Raw genomic sequence first — 16,988 nt, forward strand, 5'->3', positions numbered from 1 at the left:
GGCCATTTGTGGAAAAGCGTTCCCTTGTAGACAGTACTATCATTGCACGTCTGTTTAAAAAGGTGACTAAATTCCGGGCAGCCCGCAGGGGAACGCACAATGTGGTCAGTCATTGCCAGAGGCTAAAATTGGGACGGTGGAAGGGAGAAGGTGTAGTCCCTTTTTAGTGTTGCTGCCAAAGCCAAGGTCTACTAATACAGATACCCTGCTGGTGAAACGAGGAACTGCAAGGTAAGCATGGGAAAATGGCATGAAACCTATGATGACAGTTTCTCCCACAGTAATCCAAACAGATGGTGTCTTTAAAATAAGGGGTTCATGAGGTGTCTACAAAAATGCAGACAGGTGCCAAGAAGAGGGTAAAAGAGGGGGGTATTTATTTTGGGGGATGAAGGGATACATCAAGGGAAACCCCAAAACAAAAAGATTATCAGACTGAGACTGAATGCTGTTATAGAACTTAATTAACTTTGTGCCACTCAATGGCATCATTAAGCCCATGAAGGTCGCTACGACTTTGGAAAATAAGTTGTTGTTCTTTCTGAAGTAATTTCTGATTTTGAATGAACAGGGTGTTAGCTTTAACAACCAATAACACTGTCCAGCTAAAACTCTCAAAACTGTGTGATTTCTCGACAAAATGTTTAACCATCGGAGCTTGAACGGTTTTGTTCTTAATACAACTCTTATGTTCATTAATTAGAATTTTTATCTTGCAATTAGTTTTTCCGATATAATGAAGGCTGCAGGGCATGTCACCATGTACACTACATGGTCCGTGTTGCAGTTTGAGAAAGATTTTTGAGTCCAAATAATGTTGCGGCCTATGTCAACTTCATGGGATCTAGATGTCATATTGCAAGCTACGCATTGTCCGCAAGGATGATGGCCCGTGATGGGAGGGAGACCCCATTGGCTGGTAAAACTGGTCATAGGTGCTGAATGATTCCGAAATCTATTTTGACTTAATCAATTGCCTAAAGAGGTAGATTTAGTGTAGGCAAAGAGTGGTATAGTAGGATCAGACTTAGTGGTTTTTAACACTTTCCATTGTTTAAAAATGATCTTTCGAATAGCTATGCTATGGTTAGTGAATGTGTACACACACACTATTCTTTCCTCTAGGCTTTTTTTAGGTTTATCTTCCAGTAGGGCTTGTCTGTTGTTGTTAAAAGCACACTTAGCCACTTTTCTAATCAATCTTTTAGGCTAACCACTATTCAAAAGTTTAACCTTCAGATTTTGGGCTTCCTTTTCATAAGATTCTTTGCTAGAACTATTACGTTTAAGCCTGAGAAATTGCTCAAAGGGCAAATTATCTCTCAGATGTTTGATGTGGTCTTATTGGTAATGCATGAGAGAATTTTTCTCTGATACCTTATGAAAAGGTTTGACACTTATTCTCCCATTTTCATGTTATAGAGTTAAATCTAGAAAGTTAGTTGCCTCTTGTTCGATGGTGAGAGTGAACTGGAGATGTCTATTTAGATTGTTGAGCTAGTTAAGGAATTTTACTGCTGTCTCACATGTACCCTCCCATATCACGAGCACATCATCAATATAGCGTGACCAAGCTTCGATGTTGATGCTAAAGGGATTACCCGCAAATACGAACAGTTTCTCAAAAAATTCGATATATAAATTTGCCAAGCTGGGGGCCATCATGGCCCCCATCGTTGTTCCTTCTATTTGTTGGTAAAAAGTACCTGCAAATTCAAAGAAATTCCTAGTGATAGCTAAAGTAATGCACCACATGATGAAAGATGTGGGGACCGGATCAGAATCCGTTCGGGTCAGCAGTACTTCCTCTTATTTCTCTATGGTCTCTTGTTGAGGTATATTGCTATATAGAGATACTATATTGAGGGTCAAAAAGAATTGGGAATCTCGATTGTATTCCATACCCTCAAACTTATTGATCACATCTTTAGTATCCTTTAAATAGGATTTCATGGTGGAAACATACCCTTTGAGGTAGTGATCTGCAAAAATTGAAAGTGGTTGCAAGATAGAGTTGATTCCCGCGACAATGGGCCTGCCCGGTGGATTCACAAGAGTTTTGTGAATCTTGGGAAGGCAATAAAAGCATGGAATGCTGGGATTTTTATTGACCAAGAAATCACTCTCTTGAGGACTGATCCATTCCCGCGCTTTAGCTTTCAGAACTTTTAATTCAATCAGTTGAGCTAATTCATGTGTGGGGTCTCCGCTGAGTTTTTCGTAGTAGTCCTCATTTAAGAGTTGTCGATTGCATTCATTAACATAATCAATATGATTCAGTACCACTATTTCACCCCCTTTGTCTGCTTTTTTGATTGTAATAGACTCATTGAGGGCCAAACTTGTAAGAGCTAGGGTTTCCAATTTGGTGAGGTTATGAAACACTTTGGTGTTCTGTTGTTCAAGTTTGGCAACCTCTGCCAATACTCGCTTCTCAAAAACCATTGACTCGGGGGGAAAAGGAAGAAACCGGAGGGTAGAAACGAGATGCGGGGCGTAAGCCAGAGTGGTTCACAATATTGTTGGAACTCAATTCGCCAGGAGAAATGGTGAAGAATTCCTTGATATGGATCTTATGCCCGTGAGTAATGAGTAATGCCCCTAGACTGCATGGATGTGTCTGGTATGTAATATAGATTGTGCTTCTTTCGATAGTACACCAACTCTAATACTTTTCAAAATGTTGGAGTAGGTGAGGTCTGCAGATTGACACATGTTTTCAGTTAATTCTTTGTATTGGAAATGTTGCCAAATATTTACATTTCCTATGCTGCCAAGAGTTTAATGGCATAGTTTGTGCCCTAAGGTTTTAAAAATAGGTTCATGTTTCACTGCTGTTCATTGAAGAAGATCTCCGAAATAAATATTTTTTATTCAAAGACCATGCTCACCTCATCTATTAGCAGCATTTTTATTTGTTTCAAAACTCTGCTTAGTTCCATTGTAGCTTCTGGTGAAAGTTGGTAGTAGTCTAATATGTTTTGGTGTTCTAATGCAAGGAGTAGCAAACGGTATAAGGTGACACTGCCTATGTTGTAGGCAGCTAAAGCTGTGGGGGCAGTTACAACAGCTGACAGTTTGTTGTTTGTCAGTTGTTGAAGGAACTTGCTTGTGATTTGTATTAAGAATGTTTTCCCTGAACCAGCTTCACCACTCACATATAGCAGTGTAGGTTTGTACTCTTGACAGGTACAAGTTTTAGTTTTGTGCTGCATACCATGTTCAATTTGTTTAGTTACTTCTAGGAAAATGCTATGCTGTTCATTGTTTAATTGTGCTTTGAGTATAGCAAAGTCTTCTGTAGACCCTTCATACTGGCACATGATGTTTTCTACTTCAGACATGGCTAATTCAGCCTTGTTTGCTATGAGTGGCTGTCCAAGTGGTTCCTGGCTTCCTGTTAGAGAAGGTTGACTGCTGTCAGGAGTGTCTATATTTAGTTGTGCCTGGAGTTCTTCTTCTTGTTGCTGTTCATTGTCTAACATGGTTTTGTACTGTGTAACATTTATGTCTGTTATAGTGTTTTCATTTGCGTTGGAAGCATCTTCATATGAGTCATGGGTATCTAATAGATCTTCTTTTTTTTCTTCATGGTTTAAAATGTTGTAGTAGGGCCATGTAATGCAGTTCTTTATGTTGAGGAGATTTTAATGACAATTTCATATGATTAATTAGGCTGCGTTTGGTAAATTTCACTAGGCTGCCTTCACATTTTTCGATACTCTGTAGCTACCTTTCTTCTCATCAGGTTTAATATTATTTGTGTATGTGAAATTTTGGGCTACGTGGTATAGACACATGGTTTCCAAAGTGGTACTCCTGTTTGGGTAGTAGGTGTCTAGTAAATTGTTTGTCAAAATGTCTTGGCTGTTGGGATCACATTTGGCTATTGTTTCTATGTCTTCATATGATTTGAGAACACTTTTTCTGGGTTTAGCAGGAGGAAGGCTTAGCCATACTATGTTTTCAGATTTCCGATACAAAGCAGTGCCGGTTAAACGGTCTGCATCTTCGTAGCAGCCACATTCTCTATGGGAGAGCATTTGTATGCCAAAGCTGTACACTTTTCTATGACAATGGTTTGTCAGGTGATATTTCGTCCCACAGGTCTTTCAGCTCTGTTTTCTCTGCTTTGGTTAAGTAGGCTGTGAAATATCATGCAACTGCAGTGGAATTGTCAGAAATGTATTGCATTGCACTCAGCTGCAGCTGCTCTCCCAGTAGGATGAGAGGGCTGGAGCCTGTCCCTGCCCCTAACGAGCATATCCGACCCAAAGTGTCCGCCTGAATACTGTACTGAATACTGTACTTGTGCTGCCTGAACCATCATGAAGCAGCATCCACGGAATCTACAATATTGGTGAGGCAAGTGCAGGGCTAACTAGCCTCCTTCTCCCTTATTGTGCCTGCCTACCGAGCCTTGTTGCCCAAGAGAGCCCCACCTGTGCACCTGCACATTGTCGCCTCAACGATCCTCCGTTTTGTCTTCACCATGCGGCCTGACCCCAAAATGGCTGTCGCAACGCAGCCCGAAAACAAGGCTGCCTTTGGTTGCTAAGCAACCTGATCCAATCTGCAGCCAATCCCCTACACCGGTAGGTGGAAGCCGGCATCGGAAGAAGGCCCGAGGAAAATGGTCCTGTTCTTCCCCATTGAGCCCCACTCAGCTGCATCTGCTCTCCCAAAAGGGTTAGAGGGCTAGCCTCCTTCAACCTTATTGTGCCTGCCTACCAAGCATTGTTGCCCACCAGAGCCCCACCTGTGCACTTGCACATTGCTTCCTCAACGATCCTCCATTTTGTCTTCACCATGCAGCCTGACCCCAAAATGGCGGCCCGAAAACAAGGCTGCCTTTGATTGCTAAGCAACCTGATGCAATCTTCAGCCAATCCCCTACACCGGTAGGCGGAAGCCAGCATCGGAAGAAGGCCTGAGGAAAAAGGCCCTGTTCTTCCCCTGTTCGCCCTGGGACGCCGCGGAAACGCGGCCATACATGCCACCTGCCTCATTTACTTCTTATGCTCCCACGGCCCTTCATCTACCATTGCAGCACTGTTGTCTGTCTCATGTGCTGTTGACGCTATTGGACTTCGATACCATATGCTGGTAAGCTGCCCACCGTTCGATCACCGTCATAGATCTATCGTAGGCACTTTCGCCTGCATTAACTAACACTCGTACTGCATAAATAATGCCAATTGTCTCATTAGTATCCCGCTGAATGTATGCTAACATGGTTGCCAACCTATTATCAGTGGCCCCCACCATTATCCAAGAAACCACTGTTCATTGTACCCCTGTTAATTGTCTAGGTTCCTTGGTTTGGGTGACCTATCATTATCTATTTAATGACCAGGGCAAATTATGCGATTTGTATCACTTGTTGCCCGCTGGCCAAACTAACAATTGGCACGCACATGTTACAATAATATTCATGCATATCAATGTAAAGGCCCTAATGTCAAAACTGTATACCAGGCCATACACAGATAACTGCTTAGGAAACACAAATTCCTACAATAACGTTAACAGCCACTTGATGCCAATGTTACTGCTCATGACAATTACGCTAACTAAATTACATGCATAGCTAATGAATGATTGCCCTGACTACCCATAGTATTTACCTTCACTCTATACGAAGGGAGTACTGTTATGGTTTATCCATTGTGCCTCACATTGTCCACTATATCAATGCACTATGTACCCACTGCTCAAGCCACTCTATCTGCGTGCCACTCTTATGATACTGACACTCTACACAATGTCGACACCAACTAGGACAGGAAATATACCAGACAACCAGACCTTGTCTCCAAATGCACCATCATTTATGCCCGATGCACCCTTCCTTGCGAACCCGTGCAACACTATATTTAGAAATTCTAGACTCCGAGCACGTTTACCTAGAATATACAACCCACTCATCGGACATGAGAGCAAAGTATCGCACAAACACTCACCTAAGCTCAATCATTCTACTAATAGTAGCAAAAACAAACCCTACACTAAAACAACTAGAACCGACAACCACCTATCCGATCTAGACAACCTCACCTAACCACCCCCAGAAAAACCCATCCCTAAGCTTAAAGGAGCCCTAATAATTGCTAGATCTCTAGTCACTCATGCCACTGAAATAGCAGAAGCTATCATAACAGAAGACTACGATTTTATTGCAGTCACATAATCCTGGCTTCACGAGGCTGCAGGCCATGCACTGTCACTAGCTGTTCCAAACAACTACACAGTTCTCAGAGTGGACAGAGGCGAAGCCAGAGGTGGAGGACTAGCCATTATTGCCAAAACTGATCTCTCTATGAGAATCTCTCCCTCACCTAATATTAACTCTTGTGAAGTGATGTCAATTAAAATACCGACAGCCAACTCGCAAACTCTGAACATCCACCTAGTATATAGACCCCCAGACCCCATTAACATTCATTGAAGACCTATCCCCGATTTTATCAGAAAATCTAAATGATACTTCCCGAACGCTACTGTTAGAAGACCTTAACATAGGTTTCAATGATGCTAATGACCAACATGCCACTGCAGCAGCCAACACTCTGTCAGAACTCAGCTTCTCCCAGATAGTAAACAATCCAACTCACAAAAAAGGGAGAACTCTTGATTGGGTTGCAGATCATAATTGCAATGTCTCCATTACTTCTATCTCACCCCAAATTTGGACAGACCGTTCCCTCATAAATGTTACAATAGCAACTAAAAGACCTACTCTACAGGCACCCCTTGCCCTTCCTGCACTCACAAGAAACAAGAAAAACATTTCAGCAGAAAAACTACTCCCTTGTATTGTGCCCACCATCAACTCCCTACCAGATAATATGGATCCTAGCGCCCTAGTCGAAAAGTATAACAAAGCTATGACCACCACTCTCGACAACATCGCCCCACTAAAACTTAGAAATAGTAAGCCCAAAAACCATCTCAACAACTGGTTCACTCATTTAAAATCTCTAAGATTAGACAAAAGAAAATGAGAAACCGTCTGGAAACTCCAACCTACGGAAGAAAGCAAACGAAAGTTAACAAAAATCTCAACCCAATACAAGAAGGATATACTTCTGGCAAAGCAAGACACTTACAATGCTAGAATCTTGCAAGCAAACTCAAGCACAAAGGAACTCTTCACAATACTAAAAGAATTGCACACCTAAAAGTAGCACACCTCTACCTTTGATTCAATTTGAGTTGGGTTCACTCTCAATGTTTTCCTTTGTAATTTGGAAATATAGTGCCTTTTTCCGTAAATGTCTCTTGTCTTTAGAATGATCAGATATTTTGGGAAAGGTGGCCTTTCACCTTATAAAACAATATCAGGCTTTTTCGAAACAATGGTGTGCCTTTACTATGAATGCACTGTCTGATGCTTCAGTTGACTTAGAGTTACTTTTAAACAATGAAGCTCGTGCAAAAATGAAAGTCCAGCAATATGATTGGATTATGACTCAAAACAAATGCCTCACCTATAAGGACTTTGATCGAGCATTGTTTGGACACAAGCTATGTAGAATAATGTCTGATTATTTGGCCAAATTTCCATGTTCAAGGATTCGCTAGAAGTTTCTCCGTTTTCGGTTGAACCTTTGGCCGATCCTAGATGTTCAGGCTTGCAGAAAACAAATTATGCAAATAGAAAATGTGTGTCGATTTTGTAAGAATGTTGACAAAAAAGAAATGTTGGAACATTGTTTAGTTCATTGTCCAAATCTAGCCACTATTCGGAAAAAATGCTTTGGAAGTTTTTTTGAAGACCAAAATGTACATATCCAAAAGAATTTGTGGCATTGCATTTTCTCATCCACTACCCTAAGAACCAAAATAGCAACTGTACGCTTTTTGGATGAAATATTTTCTGATCACATTCATAATCAGTCCATTTGAGCCAAATTATCTTCAAATTTTACTTGTGGCTAATGCATAAACTGTATCTTCTTTTTTCTCATTTATGACACTGTGATACTTGTTGATATTTGAAAGGTTGATTTTATTAACCATATCAATTAATAAAAAAATAAAAAATAAAAAAAAAGAATTAGAAAACCCCATCACAACCCAAGACAACTGTGTCAAAGATAAACCTTGGTGCTCTGATATCCAGCACGCATTGGCTAGCAAAGTGTCTAACCTTCAAAATAAAATAGCACAAAATAAAGCCTCTCTAACTGTCACTACACCACCACCCTGTCGGAATTGAAACAATATTATGCCTCCTATCGCAGCAATTGTATGTGCATTGGCCTACGCCAAGTTGTCTAAAACATCATATGCGAACAAACTCCGCGGCAAGGTCTTGACCTTAGAGAAAGTAATGTAAATCGCCATCTTGGATTAAGCTACCATTTTAGGTTCTCTTGTAAGATGGAAGTCACCCTGAACATCAAAATGGAGGCCGAATGACATTCTGAGTAAGATTTTGGTCGTTGTGACCTCCGTACACACGAATAATTAATATGCCTCCAGGCCACTTGTCGGGGTCGCGAACTGAGACCTTGTCCTATTGCTGACCTATGTGTAAATGTACGACTATATCAGTGAAACTAATCAAAATGCATAAATTATAGGATTGACCTGGCTAGGAACCCATAGGCCCGATCCCTAGAATGGTTAACCCGCGAGAGGGTTGGCCAAGGGTTGGACAAATCATATAAAAGACCCAAGTATTCCAATGTACGGTCTCTCTTACTAATGCATCGAACCTTCGTTGAAGTTTGTTACGTTACTCTGAGAGCCGAATAGCTATCCATTTGTCAATTGACTTTGGTAATTGTTGTAGCTTTTAAATCAAGCACTTGTATGTACTTTGTAACCTGTGTTGGTGTGTTTCTTTTTGGGCTTCCCGGCCTCATATTATTTTTCTGTTTCCACAACCCAACAAAACCAGTTCACCCAAAAACAATTATGTCACTCAATTTCACTTCTCTAAAGTCTCCATTATAGAGGTTGAGAAAGTCATACTCGGGCTTAAACCCTCGAACTGCAAAGGTGACCAATGCCCAGCACAATTTATTAAGGACGCGGCTAGTGACCTATCACCTTTCATCACCAAACTTATTAATGCTTCCTTCACATTCGGCACGATACCCAGCAATCTTAAAGAATCTTGGGTACTCCCACTGCTAAAAAAGAAACGCTTGACCCTGCCATACCGACCAATTACAGGCCCATCACCACAGTGCCATTCCTGTTTAAACTTTTAGACAAGGTAGCATATATCCAAATCCAGAACTTCTTAGAACTCAACCAAGTTTTAGGCTCTTGTCAATCCGGCTTTCGGCCATGACATGGCACAGAAACTCCTCTCATTGATCTTAAAGCTCAAATAGACAAATTAAGAGACAACGGAAAGCTTGCATAACTCCTCCTGTTAGACCTGTCGGCGGCTTTCGACTTGGTGAACCACAATGTCTTATGTAGCCACCTGGACTCAGCCCACTTCTCCAGCAAGGCAGTAGCGTGGATACAATCCTTTCTCAGTGACTGAACCATGAGGGTCTTCTCACTCTCGGCAGCCGTGGACCCGATCCCCATCACTTGTGGGGTGCCCCAGGGCTCATGTGTCTCTCCAACCCTGTATAATAATATATTCACCAAGCCCCTGTTCGATGAGTTCGACCATCTGGTTATCACCTACACTAATTATGCAGATGATACTCAGATCCTCCTAACTCTTACCGGGGACTACTGCAAGGATTCAGCACTGGTGAATAGAATTTACAGCATCGCTCAGACATGGATGGCCACTCACTGCCTCTGTCTGAATCATGATAAAACAGAGCTTCTCATCCTGGGATCCGCATCTCTTCTCACTAGACTTGGCACAAACTATTCATCATTCATCATTGATGGGAACCTTATTAAGGTTGCCAAAGAAGTAAAAACACTAGGTTTTCACTTAGAGTCTACACTAACATTTACAAAACAGGTGAACTCCCTAGCCTCCTCGACAGCATAAACATGCAAACTAACCAGAGCTAGAAAACACTTCCTCTCAGCCAACAGTTGCATGACCATAGCCAGAGCTCTCATGTTATCTAGACTAGACTACTGTAATGCCCTTTACATTGGAGCAAACAAATATATCACCAACAAAATGCAGACACTACAAAACAATGTCCTTAGAGCGGCACTCAATATCTTTAGGAAAGACCATGGGCCTCATTACAAGTACTCCGGTCCGGAATTAACACTGCCGGTAAAACCATACAGGCACCGTTTCCATGTCCGCCCATTCATGACCCGCGGCCCCGGTAATAGCACCACCCTCAACCGCCACTGCGGAAATAGGGGTCCCGTTAAGTCCGTCTGCACGGAAACCCCTCCGTTACCGTCAACACGAAACACCGTGAGCATTACAACTAGCGCGGACACGGAAATACCGGCAAAAAAATGGCGTAAATACCGTGATCACGGTGGCGGAACCGCCGCCACCGCAAACATGGCGTTATACACTGCCTGCTGAACTGAATCAGGGCACAGGTGCACCAAATCAGCCCAGCTGGACCTAGCAGGCCACTGGGAGCCTACAAAAGGGCCACACCCAGCCCAACACAACACAGAACCATGCAGGCAGCAGGTCTAGTAGCACTGGGACTGGGCCTACTCAACCAACAGGCAGCACTGCACATGGTGGCAGTAATGGCGCAGAGGAGGAGGCGTAGGCGGAGGAGGCGCAGGTGGCAACCAGCCAGCCCTGCAGCTATGGCAAACCCCATTGCCCAGCCAGCCCGACCCCACCGCCACCTAGCAATACCACGCATCAGGGCCTCACCCTGGAACCTCACCCCAGGACAGATCCACACACTATACCGGCTGGACCGTGCAACAATCCTGCACATCACCGCCATGATTGAGGACAACATCAGCAGCCTAATTGACACCCCCACTGCCATTCCCCCATCTTGAAGGTTGTCTCAGTACTGCATTTCCTTGGAACTGGCACCTATCAACACACGGTTGGTGAGCTGCACGGCATATCACAACTCTGTTTCTCCACAACCCTGGTACAGGTACTGGATGCCCTGTTGCGCCATGTGTCGGAACACATAGCCCTACCCCGCACCCTCCCCGAGGTCATTGCCACCAAGTTGGCCTTCCATGCCATAGCAGGCATGCCAAATTGCATAGGCGCAGTTGACTGCACCCACGTTGAGCTGACAGTACCTCGTGCAATTGAGGCGGTGTTCCGCAATAGGAAACAGTATCACTCTTTGACTGTCCAGATGGTTTGTGATGCCATGCAACTGATTACACACTGCTGCGCACGTTTCCCAGGCTCATCACATGACTCAATGGTACTGCGGAATTCCACGTTGCCACGGTACATGGAACGCTATGCCGGACAAAGAACATGGCTATTGGGTGAGTACAGCTGACGATGCTACAAACCTGTCAAAGTGGTGTGTGTGTGTGTCCAGGCCAATGAGCATTGTGAGTGTGCCGCTGTGACCGCACATGCATCACCCCCCTTCCATCTACCAAATACACAGCGGATGCCAAACATCATGAAGGAAGACATGACAGGGCACCACAATGTGCCCGTGCACACGCTGGCACAGCCAATCCCGTCACTGTCCCATGAACCTTGTGCCATTGCAGACACCCACCCTCAATTGAAACACTGCCTCAAAAGGCACGAGAGGCGTGTAAATGAGATGACGTGTATTTACTACTTTCGTACAGTGGAGTCACTCTGCCATGTGTGGACAGCACTGCACCGTGACATGCACACAATCAAATGTCACCCGCAGGGCACAGTAAACACGCAAGTTAATGTGTAGGCCCATATCCAGTTAGCGACATACATCGTGATGCCCAAAACATACCTCCATACACTGCATGGTACATATGCATGAATGAATGATGATACAAGAATGCACAGCAGCAGATGAGGACATGATGCCACAAACACTGACATGTTCCCCCATCTACATCCCATGTAGGTGATGCGAGATATGCACTCATGCCATGGATGATGACACCTGTACGGAGACCAAGGAACAGGCATAAAGAGGCATACAATAGGGCACATATCCGCACACGTGGAATGATTGAGAGGACATTTGGACTGCTGAAGGCCCGTTTCCTTTGTCTGAGCAGATCTGGCAGATCACTGCTGTACAGCCCAGTGAAGACGGGTAAAATCACGCTCATATGTGCCATGCTGCACAATATATGCCTGCGCAGGAACATCCCAATGCCACCAGACGCAGATGAGGAAGATGGGGATGGGGATGGGGATGGGGATGCAGATGGGGATGGGGATGGAGATGGGGATGGGATGGCACCGCCTCCCCCTGGGGGTCCACATGATGGCCAGAGAGTACGGGGTGCCCTGATTCGTATTTACTTTTGAGTCACAGCACATTCACAGAAATGCACGAACATGGTGACGACAATGAATCAATAGTTGCACTGCAAAATAAATGATCAATGTCCACACATGTATGTCTTGATTCGAAATGGTGATGTATTGATGTAATAACAACAGGGAAGGAGGTGCATTGGTTAGGGAAGCTGTACACCCGGGGCCACCCACCACCCAAACGTGCCCACCCCCACCCAGACCCCATTGTTAAAACGCCCAAAACTACCTACCCCACCACCCAAACGTGCCCACCCCCACCCAGACCCCATTGTTCAAACCCCCAAAACTACCTACCCCACCGCCCAAACGTGCCCACCCCTCTCCCACCCTTGTAGTCCACATATGTCCTGCACTGCCCCACACACATGCCATCACTTCCGTGTGCGCTTCTGTGCCTGTGCAACCTTGCCCGAGGGACCCGTTAGCCTACTTGAGCGCCTCCTTGGACTGGCAGTAGTGGAGCTGGGTGGGGTGGTTGTGTTTGATTGCACAGAATCTGGGATTGAGGGCATCCGTGCCAGATTTGCCTGTTGGCCAACCAACATGGCCTCTACAAGCCTCGAGGTGTGGTCGTTGCCCTCCCGCACATGCCGTGCAAGGGTCACTATAGTGCTCGCAAAGCGTCCGATGGACCTCGACAGGCGACGCACTGAGGCGCTGTAGCTCTCCCTCTGCAGCCGGGATTCCTCTAGCTGCCACTCCACCAGCTGGGTGAGGGTAGCCTGCTGGTCCTCTATCCGCTGCATGCGGGCATTCAGTTCGGCCATGGATGGGGTGGGCGACCTCATGGGACTCCCCAGTGATGTGGGGCTGAACTCCAGCTCATGGAAGGAGCCCAGGTCTTCCAATGTGGGCATCTCCCCCTGTGGCCCCGTTTCCGAGTGCTCTTGCGGGGCACTGTTATCACTGCAGGCCGCCCCCTCTGCAGTGCTGCTGCCTTCGGTGTTGTGTTGGGTGGCCATGATAGGTTCCCGTGGCACATGTCTAGACTCAGGCAGTGTGGAGACGGTGGGGATGTCGGTGGTGGTGGTGGGCCGCACATCTGTAGTGGCTGGTAATGGGGCCAGAGGTGCAGAACTGCCGGCAGCATCCTCCTGTGTGGTGGCGGTGGCTTGTGTACTTGCCGGTGCAGATTGGCTGGCCTCTTGTGCAGTATCACTGTCACTTGAAACGGCTGTGGGGACACAAAGGGCATGCAATTAGTGTTGTTGTGGTGGCAGATGGGTACATCACATGCGTCATTAAGATTGCACATTGAATAGTGTTAGTCACATGCATCTGATTGCTGGTGTATGCATTCTGTGATATTGGTTGCCATACAGACCCACACATGCACTGCCTGGGGGGGAGGGTTGTTAATGGGTCATTTGGCCCACACATGCACTGCCAGGGGGGGTTGTTAATGGGTCCTTTGGCCCACACATGCACTGCCTGGGGGTGGGGGCGTTGTTAATGGGTCCTTTGGCCCACACATGCACTGCCGGGGGGGGGTTGTTAATGGGTCCTTTGGCCCACACATGCACTGCCTGGGAATGGGGGGGTTGTTAATGGGTCCTTTGGCCCAGTACTCACAACTGCATATTTTCATGTGGCATTCATGTTTGGGCACTTGCCGGCATCTGCAGGTGGGCTGACTCCTGCCTCAGCCTCCCCGATCCCATGGATTCCCTCTAGGTGGAGGACGCTGCTGCAACGCTCCTCCCATGCTTGCAGCCTCAGTGGAGAAGGGGGTCCTCCGCCTGTCCCACTGCTGCGTTGGCGGTGCGTGGAATTGAGGTTGCGTACCCTCAGCCTCAGGTCGTCCCACTGCTTGTGGCAGTCCTTCACGCTCCTCGCTGTCACGCCCACAGCGGTGCACTTGCGTGCAGCTTTGGCCCACACCTCCTTCCTCCGCTGCTGTGTGGCACGCCGTTGGTCGGCGCTGAACAGCATCTCCGCATTGACCACAATGTGCTCCACCAAGACGGTTAGCTCCGCCTCGCTGAAGCGCTGTTTGCGCTGCCTCTGAGCAGGAATCCTGGCAGACATGCTGGTGGTCCCTTTTGGCTTCTCAGAGTTAGGATTGTGCTTGTTCTGGCTCTGGATGGAAATGGATTGTGCTTTTATATGATGGCCGCCTCTCTGTTTCCTGTTTTGGTGATCATGGTATTTCCGGTTCCTTGTCCGTGGCGGTGAAGGCGGACACGGGTTTTGCGCCACTTGTGGCTGCGTTATTTCCATTTCCGTGGGGTTTTCCGTGACGGCGGTAACAACGTTTCCGAGTCCGTGTGGTGCGCGCGACCGACAGCGTGTAATCGGACGGTTTTTCCACAACCTTGCGGACACAGAAACGTTTTTACCGCCGTCACAGATTTTGCACGGTCCCGGACTGGCAGGTTGTAATGAGGCCCCATATCTCTGAAAATAGAAGAAAACAAAAGTGGCTATACACACTGGAGAAAAGAAAACTAAAAACAGCCTCCCTCACTCATAAAAGTTTAAAAAACAAATTTAAAAAACACGATACCTAATAGAAAGATTTTCTAGAAACATTTCTACTAGACCTACTAGACTAGTCAACCCTAACTGCATTCAGGTGCCTCGCTTTAAACTGTCTATGATTGGAGGTACCAGGTTCCCAGTCAAAGCAGCTCATCTATGGAATTCACTACCCACAACTCTCAGAATGGACCAAACCTTCACCATGTTCAGAAAAATAAACATTAAATGGCTCTTAGAGAATGCTGACAAATGAACTCGCTGAACTCGATCTCATGTGTAAATAACTGTACATAATCTCTGAATATTAACTGTCTATTGTTCTGTCCTACCACTGTCCTCTATATGTAGTATACACTCATTTTTACTATATTAGATGTTTTCTTTTTGTAATGCCACTACCTTGTAACTAAAGTGACCTATGTACTAAGCTGTATGACTTCTTATTGCCTGCGCCCTGATACCTTTGGGTCCGGCGTGCATAATAAATACTGAACAAACAAACAAACAAACATCTATATTTGCATTCCATAGTAGGGCAATGATTGCATTGTAATTATTGATGTACTTTGATCCTTCTGTTCTTTTTATGCAGTATGTGTTCTTAGGTGATTTGCCTTTGACACTATGTCTAACTGAAGGCATGAAGTTGTTCACTTGTCCTGTTTATGAAATGGGTCTAGGAAAACCAAAGTAGCATTTGGTGTAGTAGTTCCCTTTGTTTTTATATTTGCACCAACGGTACTTGCCACACTTATGTCTTTGAAATTGTAAAATGTGTTCATGTAGGTCACTTTGTGTAGTTTGTGAAGGGATTTCACAAGTGACATATTTCTGAATGAACTGCAAAACAGTGGCATCACTGTCCTGACCAAATTTAGGAGCATCTTTAGTCCACAAAAGCATGTGGATGTGTGGTGCTCCTCTGGCTTGGTATTCTTTTCTCCAAATGAAGTGTTGCACTTCTACGAGGAGAGGAAATGTTTTATTACAAATGAAGTGCAGTATGGCAATAAAGCAATAATGGAAGTATCTTGATACATTTACAGGATTAAGAGAGCAGAGTTCTCCTGGTGTTTTTATGTCTATATTTGTTTTGTTTTTGTTTGCTATGCGTAGGAAATCATGAAATGTTCCCATGCATACTCTGCACAACTTAATGTCACAAACCATGTGGGTGGTCCAAGGTTTCTTATCATACAGCGTACTTCTGCATGTCGTCGGATACAGTATTCTTTTGTACCACGCATGTTTGCTAAAAGATTTGCAATGCTTGACTGTAAAACTTCATCTTTTTCTTGGACCTTTTGTAGTAATTGCGTAGCAGACATAATTTGAAAATTGGTACCTGATTTTAATGTGTGTGCAACTCCATAGCATAGAGTTGCTATTTCACTTTCAAAGAGAAGGTGGAATATGTATTCCACGTTTTGTCTGAATCTGGGGTCTTGAGAATACATTTGTAAAGAGTGGTATTCTGATGCTGTTATTTGTGTGGGTCTTTCATTGTACCTTCCTCCATTTCCAGTAGGAAAGAGTACAGGAAAGGCTTGTGCATCTACACTTTTTTCCCATATGCTGATTGGAAATCCTTTGGCTTACCGCCTTTGGTAAGTTTCCAGTGCATCATCTATGGTGTCTTTAGAGTGCAATGGGTGAATTGTATAATGGTCTAAAATACTGGATTCTGTAGTAGGGTCTGAAAGTTGATATTGGCCAGTTCCCGGTGAGTCTTTAATTATTTCAGTGACTTCCCTCAGGTTTTCTTCATGCTTATTTCTTTGTAGTATTCATTGTTGTCTTTTAGATATTGCAGAGCTTCTCTAACTTTATATAAATCCACTAGTTGCTACCAAATCTTGTCTTTTGTAGGTACGACATTTACTAGGATAATCAAAGATTGATCTATTGGACGTTGCACTCCCAGAGTGTCTACATTTTCTTTGAGATCTAATGGCAAATAAACTACTTTGCCACAAATGCCTTTCAGTAATTCAGAGGGAGGTAGTGTTGCTGTTCTTTGTTGAAGGCTTATTATTGCTTGAAATGGGTGCACTATCTGAATTATAATGCTCTCATACAAGTTGTTGCATTGGTTTTGGCAGTGGGAATATTTATA

The 16,988-nt window shown here is 44.7% G+C and overlaps 1 protein-coding gene across 5 annotated transcripts in view; it reads left to right on the forward strand.

The window, feature by feature from the left end:
* The window catches only part of LINGO2 (leucine rich repeat and Ig domain containing 2), a 5,916,036-nt gene that overhangs the window by 3,314,592 nt on the left and 2,584,456 nt on the right, over positions 1-16,988 (forward strand). The gene's annotated exons all lie outside the window — the stretch shown is intronic.

This window comes from Ambystoma mexicanum, chromosome 6q (assembly GCF_040938575.1).
Source record: "Ambystoma mexicanum isolate Mex_15411 chromosome 6q, UKY_AmexF1_1, whole genome shotgun sequence".
In the NCBI taxonomy this organism is placed as follows: Eukaryota; Metazoa; Chordata; class Amphibia; order Caudata; family Ambystomatidae; genus Ambystoma; species Ambystoma mexicanum.